At 39.4% G+C, this 9,115-nt stretch overlaps 1 pseudogene; it reads right to left on the bottom strand.

Annotated features, from left to right (window-relative positions):
- Positions 1-992: 992 nt before the first annotated feature.
- LOC125094465 (uncharacterized) lies at positions 993-1,074 on the bottom strand (annotated as a pseudogene).
- Positions 1,075-9,115: the final 8,041 nt, after the last annotated feature.

The raw sequence follows: 9,115 nt of genomic DNA, 5'->3' as shown, positions 1-9,115 counted from the left end.
CAGGAAGGGATGCTGTACTTTGTCAAATGCTTTTTCAGCATCTATGGAGAGTATCATATGGTTCTTGTTCTTTGTTTTATTAATGTGTTGAACCACATTGATAAACCAACCTTGAACCAACCTTGCAGCCCTGGAATAAATCCCACTTGGTCGTGGTGAATAATCCTTTTAATGTACTGTTGAATCCTATTGGCTAGTATTTTGGCGAGAATTTTTGCATCTGTGTTCATCAAGGATATTGGTCTGTAGTTCTCTTTTTTGATGGGATCTTTGTCTGGTTTTGGGATCAAGGTGATGCTGGCCTCATAAAATGAGTTTGGAAGTTTTCCTTCCGTTTCTATTTTTTGGAACAGTTTCAGGAGAATAGGAATTAGTTCTTCTTTAAATACTTGGTAGAATTCCCCTGGGAAGCCATCTGGCCCTGACTTTTGTTTGTTTGGAGATTTTTGATGACTGTTTCAATCTCCTTACTGGTTATGGGTCTGTTCAGGCTTTCTATTTCTTCCTGGTTCAGTTGTGGTAGTTTATATGTCTCTAGGAATGCATCCATTTCTTCCAGATTGTCAAATTTGTTGGCGTAGAGTTGCTCATAGTATGTTCTTATAATTGTCCGTATTTCTTTGGTGTTCGTTGTGATCTCTCCTCTTTCATTCATGATTTTATTTATTTGGGTCCTTTCTCTTTTCTTTTTGATAAGTCTGGCCAGGGGTTTATCAATCTTATTAATTCTTTCAAAGAACCAGCTCCTAGTTTCGTTGATTTGTTCTATTGTTTTTTTGGTTTCTATTTCATTGATTTCTGCTCTGATCTTTATGATTTCTCTTCTCCTGCTGGGTTTAGGGTTTCTTTCTTGTTCTTTCTCAGCTCCTTTAGGTGTAGGGTTAGGTTGTGTACCTGAGACCTTTCTTGTTTCTTGAGAAAGGCTTGTACCGCTATATATTTTCCTCTCAGGACTGCCTTTGTTGTGTCCCACAGATTCTGAACCGTTGTGTTTTCATTATCATTTGTTTCAATTAGCAATAATCGCGCCTCGGATAAACCTCATTGGCTACGATACTGCCACTGCGCAAAGCTTCATTATCATTTGTTTCCATAAATTTTTTCAATTTGTCTTTAATTTCCTGGTTGACCCATTCATTCTTTAGAAGGATGCTCTTTAGTCTCCATGTATTTGAGTTCTTTCTAAATTTCCTCTTGTTATTGAGTTCTAGCTTTAGAGCATTGTGGTCTGAAAATATGCAGGGAATGATCCCAATCTTTTGATACCAGTTGAGACTTGACTTAGGACCTAGAATGTGATCTATTCTGGAGAATGTTCCATGTGCACTAGAGAAGAATGTGTATTCTGTTGCTTTGGGATGAAATGTTCTGAATATATCTGTGATGTCCATCTGGTCCACTGTGTCATAGGCCTTGATTTCCTTGTTGATCTTTTGCTTGGATGATCTGTCCATTTCAGTGAGGGGAGTGTTAAAATCCCCTACTATTATTGTATTCTTGTCGATGTGTTTCTTTGATTTTGTTATTAATTGGTTTATATAGTTGGCTGCTCCCACGTTAGGGGCATAGATATTTAAAATTGTTAGATCTTCTTGTTGGACAGTTCCTTTGAGTATGATATAGTGTCCTTCCTCATCTCTTATTATAGTCTTTGGCTTAAAATCTAATTGATCTGCTATAAGGATTGCCACTCCTGCTTTCTTCTGATGTCCATTAGCATAGTAAATTCTTTTCCACCCCCTCACTTTAAACCTGGAGGTGTCTTCGGGTTTAAGATGAGTTTCTTGTAGGCAACATATAGATGGGTTTTGTTTTTTTATCCATTCTGATACCCTGTGCCTTTTGATTGGGGCATTTAGCCCATTAACATTCAGGGTAAGTATTGAGAGATATGAATTTAGTGCCATTGTATTGCCTGTAAGGTGACTGTTATTGTTTATTGTCTCTGTCTCTTTCTGATCTCTTGCTTTTAGGGTCTCTCTTTGCTTAGAGGACCCCTTTCAATATTTCCTGTAGAGCTGGTTTGGTATTTGCAAATTCTTTCAGTTTTTGTTTGTCCTGGAAGCTTTTAATCTCTCCTTCTATTTTCAATGATAGCCTAGCTGGATATAGTATTCTTGGCTGCGTGTTTTTCTCATTTAGTACTCTGAATATATCATGCCAGCTCTTTCTGGCCTGCCAGGTCTCTGTGGATAAGTCTGCTGCCAATCTAATATTTTTACCATTGTACGTTACAGACTTCTTTTCCCGGGCTGCTTTCAGGATCTTTTCTTTGTCACTAAGACTTGTCAATTTTACTATTAGGTGACGGGGTATGGACATATTCTTATTGATTTTGAGGGGGGTTCTCTGAACCTCCTGGATTTTGATGCTTGTTCCCTTTGCCATATTGGGGAAATTCTCTCCAATAATTCTCTCCAACATACCTTCTGCTCCCCTCTCTGTTTCCTCTTCTTCTGGAATCCCAATTATTCTAATGTTGTTTCGTCTTATGGTGTCACTTATCTCTCGAATTCTCCCCTTGTGGTCCAGTAGCTGTTTGTCCCTCTTTTGCTCAGCTTCTTTATTCTCTGTCATTTGGTCTTCTATATCGCTAATTCTTTCTTCTGCCTCATTTATCCTAGCAGTGAGAGCCTCCATTTTTGATTGCACCTCATTAGTAGCTTTTTTTATTTCAACTTGGTTAGATTTTAGTTCTTTTATTTCTCCAGGAAGGGCTTTATATCTCCCGAGAGGGTTGCTTTAATATCTTCCATGCCTTTTTCAAGTCCGGCTAGAACCTTGAGAATCATCATTCTGAACTCTATATCAGACATGTTACCAATGTCTGTATTGATTAGGTCCCTAGCCTTTGGTACTGCTTCTTGTTCTTTTTTTTGTGGTGAATTTTTCTGCCTTGTCATTTTGTCCAGATAAGAGTATATGAAGGAGCAAGTAAAATACTAAAAGGGTGGCAACAACCCCAGGAAAATATGCTTTAGCCAAATCAGAAGAGATCCCAAGTCGTGAGGGGGGAGAAAGGGGATAAAAAGGGGTTCAGAAAGAAAAAAAAAACTATTAAAAAAAGAAAGCCGATAAAGAAAAAATATAAAAGGAAAAAAAATATATATATTAGATAAACTGTTTAAAAAACGTTAAAAAATAAAACGGTAAAAGTTAAAAAAATTTAGCAGAAGAAGAGAAAAAAAAATTGAAAAAAAATTGAAAAAGAAAAAAAAATTAAATTAACTGCAAGGCTAAAGAATCATGGTGAGAAAGCCATGAGTTCCATGCTTTGCTTTCTTCTCCTCTGGAATTCCGCCGCTCTCCTTGGTATTGAAACTGCACTCCTGGGTAGGTGAAATTGGTCCTGGCTGGGTTTCTCGTTGATCTTCTGGGGGAGGGGCCTGTTGTAGTGATTCTCAAGCGTCTTTGCCCCAGGCGGAGTTGCACCGCCCTTACCCGGGGCCGGGCTGAGTAATCTGCTCGGGTTTGCTGGGTTTGCTTTCGGGAGCTTTTGTTCCCTGAGCGCTTTCCGTAGAGTCTGGAGGACGGGGATGAAGATGGCGGCCTCCTGGTCTCCGGCCCGGAGGAGCCGAGAGCCCGGGACCCCACTCCTCAGTGCGCCCTCAGAGAACAGCGCCCAATGACTCCGTCCCCCTGGCCTCCGGCCGCGCTCCGAGCTGACCGTGCCTGTGACCGGTTCAAGGTAACCCCGAGCTTAGAGCTTACTCCTCGGCTCTGTCTCTGTAGCCGGCTTCCCTGTTCTCATACCGGTAAGCTCTGCGACACTCAGACACCCCCGATCCTTCTGCGACCCTGTGGGACCTGAGGCCGCGCTGACCCCGCCTGGGCTTCACCCCAGTTAAGCCTCTGGAGCGATGTCCCTCAGCGGAACAGACTTTTAAAAGTCCTGATTTTGTGCTCCGTTGCTCCGCCGCTCGCCGGGAGCCGGCCCCCTCCCCCCGCGGTCTATCTTCCAGTCGCTTTGGATTCACTTCTCCACCAGTCCTACCTTTCAGATAGTGGTTGATTTTCTGTTTCTAGAATTGCTGTTCTTCTTCTCTTCAATCTCCTGTTGGATTTGTAGGTGTTTGCAATCTTTAGATAAGCTATTTAGCTGATCTCCCGCTACCTGAAGTAGTCTTAGCCTGCTACTTCTCCGCCATCTTGACTCCTCTGCTTTGATATTTTTAACTTTCAAAAAGTCCTTTGTTGTTTGATGAAGGTTTCTTTCTTTTTTCTTTTTCTTTTTTTTCAAATTTTTTGCCCTTTAATTCTACTGTTATTATTTGGTCTATTTTTTCCCCATTGGATGATTTCTGAAAATGTTTAGCTCAGTAATGCTGGACTGTCTCTTAACACTGAAGAGTGATGCATCAAAAGCAGATTGGAACAGTGTGCAGGGGCAGGCCTTGTCAAATGTGGGCTTTAATTTAGGGTAATTGGTTGGTATTATTTCATTGATGGATATCCCAACTATCAGGATTTATAGGTCTTTTTTTCTTGGGTTGTTCAATTTCCTCAGAGAAAAATTAATCTTTTCTTTGCTTTGGATGTGCATGTTGGGGAGTGGATAACAAACTAGGACGCCAGGATTTAAAAACCAAATGGGGTCAAGGCAATTGGGATCTCATTGCACCTTATGCATGATTTCATCCAGTTTTCTTATTTTAGTAGGGTGTTTCTCAGCTCTGGCTGACACCCTGAGTCTGGAGCTTGTCTGGCTTTGCCTCTCAGTACATTTATTTACTTTATTTGCTTTTGTAGCAAATAAAGCAAATAAAGACTATGGAAAGATTATGAAAAGCATAAAAGAGATAGTCACCAGAGGTAAGAAAGGAGACCTAGGAGTAGGGACTTAAGTGCTTTCTAGATAGGCTTTCAACCAACACTGCTTTGGTTCAGACTCACCCTTCCTCCAGCCTTCTCCTTTGGGGGAATGTGTTGCTTTGCCATAATAGCATGTAACATGACAGAGATTTGTAAAAATGTGCAATAAAGCCATTCTTCTCACTGTATTTTTTTTGTTTGTTTTGGGATATAGAATTATCTTTCACAAAATATGTTATTTTTGTTAATATGTGCTGGTTTTACTATTATTATTTAAATAAATTAATAAGTAAGTACCAGCTTTATAGTAAATATCTCTGTATCTATATTTATATATATAATACCAACATGAACAAAAGTTCTTCCAGGTCTTCAATAATTTTTTATAGTGTGAAAGTGTCTTGAGACCCAAAAGTCTGAGATTACTGCATTAGAATAATACTCCTGGGTTCTTCCTTCTCCCTCCTTTGCTTCTCCCAAGGCAACAAGAGTGACTTAATTGTACAGTAGGGGAAAAGTAGGCAAACAGTCTTTTCCTCTTTCCTTTCTTTTAGGTGATCCTAAAATCTAAAATCTTAAATTTAAAGTTTGCTCTTGTATAGAGTGTGCTTTCTCATTGGCTTTCAGCCATAGGTCAGCTTAGGGCCTGCTGGTTTACCCTGTGGTGGGGCTGGAATTGGCACTTCATTGCCCATGATTGTGATTGGGCAGATCTTGTTCAGGATTGGAATTAACTCATTCATCTGATTCAGGCAGAATAGCCTGTATTTTCTAATAAGAGATTTATCAGTAATAAAAGAGGCATTTAAAAAACATTTAAGTTTTGAAGTCATTTTTAGACTTATGGCCAGGTTGCCAAAATAGTAGAGAGTTCCCATATAGCCTTGGTCAAGCTTCCCCCTGTGTTAATGTTTTATTAACCATGGTACAAAGATAGAGAGCAGGAGATTCACAGCACAATACAGTAAACCAATCCACAGACCTTATTTGAATTTCATCAGCTTTTCCACACATCCTTCTGGTCCAGGATGCAATCCAGGAGTCTCCTTTAAAGGTGACATTTTGATCTTCAGTTGTCTGGCTCCCACATCTAGGTCCTAAATGATTATCTACTCCAACGAAAAAGATTGGAGTTTAATTTATCAGTCAGCCTTGTCTCCTGGCACTTCCAAATCTTGACTCTTTCTGGAATCCTATGGTGTGAAGAGATAGTACTTTTTGTCTTTGCCCCATATTCTCCACTATGGTACTTTCCAGCCCTTTCTCTTTAACTAACTCAGTTACCACAAGGTCACCTCTTTTCTAGTTTCCAGAGCTATACTGATACTTCTCCTCTGCTCTTCTCCGCTATCTTGTTTTCTGCGATTTGCTTGCTGGGAGACTTGCCTTCTCTCTTCTCACTCTAGGGTCAGTTGCCAAGCCCTTACCCATGCTCTGAAAACACAAGAGTTAATATATTTTTATTCCTTTAATATTAATATTCGTTGGGTTTTAGGAAGAGATAAAAGGCTTAATCTTCTTGTTTAATTAGAAATCTGACCCCTGATATATAATCCCCAATTTGTATATTTTTACTCTTCAACTGAAAACCTTATTCAATACTTTTAACGACTACTGTGCTTAACTGAAGCTTAGTAGCCACTCTTAAAGCAAATAAAGACTATGGAAAGATTATGGAAAAACTGGGTAACGTTTTAACTAACTTTACTGATATACCTGTTTATGGTAATCAGACACATGTTGGCCTCGATTAGAATGCCTTTTGTAGATGACCTTGAATTTCTTGGCTTGGAATCAAAAGCCATGCCCTGGGATTTGCTTTATCCTTTAGGCTTGGCTGGTGTCATGGTGCCTCCAGCTACTCACTGCTCTATTGACTACAGGTGTCTCCTGGTCTCCTCCTCTTCCAGGTTCTGAAAAGGAAGAATTGCCGAAGGAAGAAAGTATTTTATCTCTGGTTCCCAGCTCCCAATTTCCTTCTATCATGTTCTCATACTCAGCTGAAAAGGAGGAGTGAGATTATGGCTGTGCAATACTTTTCTATAAAGTGTTCGACTGTCCTTGATTACTTTTCCTTGAATTAAAAAGAAATGAGTTTCTTTACACTTTGCAGTATTTATAGGAAGAGTAAAGCATTCTGTTCCCATCCCTTATTTTAGAATTTCACCTTGGTGTATATCTGTTCATTGTCTTTATACTTTTGCTTTGTATTTCTGTATCCATAAATAATGTGTTATATTATTTGTTGTGTATTTAGAAATTGCGTCCATTGTTTCCTGTTGGGACAGAAGGTGAGGGATGGGAAAGGCATTGGAGAAGAGAGTGTAGGGGACAATATCTTTGACAGTAATGCTTTTTCTTAATAGAGAAAGGTTTAGAGCACATATGACAAAATATTAATGTTCTTTTTGAGTGGCAGGAAGGATGTTTATGTCATTTGTACTAAGCATTTTTAAAATAAATTTTCCCAAATTTTGAAATAACTGTTTTTAGTAGATAGATATAGCTTGATGTTAATAGGAATAATAGTGATTACTTGGTCTTCTATCATCTGAGAATGAGTCATTTTCCATAAGTGAAATGATGCTATCCAACTGAGATGGAACTTCTAAGTGTGTTATCCGAATTTCCCAGGCTACATCTACCTTGGTAAAGGAGGCTAAAACAATAGTCACAGAGCAATGTTTCTGTGTATCTGTTCTTGCTTGGTCCACAGAAAGTTCAACTCTCTCAGTTTTGGTGACCTAGTCTAAAGATCTCTAAGAAATCTCTGTCATGTAGCCTTCAGAAACATCTTCTCTCCTGACTCTCTGTAATGATGACTCCAGTTACTGTGGATGCCACACTCAGCCATGACACCAGTGCCCACCTCAAGTACCACAGCTGCCAATGTTCAATGCCTGGCAATGAGGATACTGACCTCGATGCCCTTGATATGTAGGCTTTGAAGCTGTCACCCTCCATGGAGATAATGTGCACAGAGCTGCCACCACCTGGACACCACTAGTGCCAATGTTGCTGCTATGTCACAGTCTAGAGGTCACATGGAAGCTTCAGAAAGAGAAGTGTTTTGGTTTCTATGGGTGCAACCTGCCACGGGTAGGGCTGGAGGAAAGTCTGAGTGACAGTCACATGCTATGTTCTCATTCATGTCTTCCTTCCAGTCCAGACCATTGACATTATCCTGAGGATGAGTTCTTTCCTAGGAAAGACATTGGTCATCATTAAATGAGATCACTGGTGAGCCTGCATTGCTAGTCCTTTTGCAATGTCCAGATAGACTAAATTTGAGGAGAACATATTCAGATTCAAGCTGGGACCCTGTTATAAGTTCTGAAGCACTTATGCATATTTTAAAAAGTTTTAATTTTAATTCCAGTTAGTGTAATATTAGTGTAATATGACTTTCAGGTGTACAATATTAGTGATTCCACACTTCCATATGACACCTGGTGCTCAACACCAGTGTCCTTCTTAATCTCTACCACCTATTTCATCCACCCCCCACCCACCTCCTTTCTGGTACCCTGCAGTTCATTCTCTATAGTTAAGAGTCTGTTGATTTGTTGCTCTCTCTCTCACTTTCTCTTTGCTTGTTTGTTTTGTTTCTTAAATTCCACATGAGTGAAATCATGTGGTATTTGTCTTTCTCTGACTGACTTATTTCGCTTAGCATAATACTCTCTACCTCCATCCACATTGTTGCAAGTGGCAAGATTTCATTCTTTTTTTATGGCCGAGCAATATTCCATTGTGTATATATACACCACCTCTTCTTTATCTGCTCATCATTTGATGGACACTTGGACTGTGAAACATTTCTATTTTTAAAAACATGATAAAAAAAGGAACTTCTTATAATGTGGATTATTTGCCTTCCTCATTTTAGAAATTATTTTTTATAAATCTAATGTAGGCAACAGTGAAAAGAAGGTACTCCTCAGTCTCTGGGAATTATCTATAAAATCAAAGCATAGTAATGACATTGGATATATGCAAAACATGACTTAACTACAGATATTGCTCAGATCCAGAAACAGAAAGTACAAGAAAACTGGCTCTATTAGCTTGTCAAAAAGCTATTGTGGGTTAAGCTGTATTAACATGTTATAAGAAAACACATGGCAATCAGAAAAGGAAGTAGATGGTCAGTAATGGAAGCTGGCAAAGTCACAGAGACACTCTGCTCTACATCCCAGCTCTGACTAGGAGGGGATCACTTGGCCAACAGGCTTCCTCTCCCTGACCCCACAAAGAACAATCAATCACATTAAACATCAGAATCTTAAAACCAAATATTATT

Source organism: Lutra lutra, chromosome 2, assembly GCF_902655055.1.
Source record: "Lutra lutra chromosome 2, mLutLut1.2, whole genome shotgun sequence".
Taxonomy (NCBI): domain Eukaryota; kingdom Metazoa; phylum Chordata; class Mammalia; order Carnivora; family Mustelidae; genus Lutra; species Lutra lutra.
The sequence above is the reverse complement of the archived record's forward strand: the minus strand, read 5'-3'. Positions and strand labels throughout refer to the sequence as shown.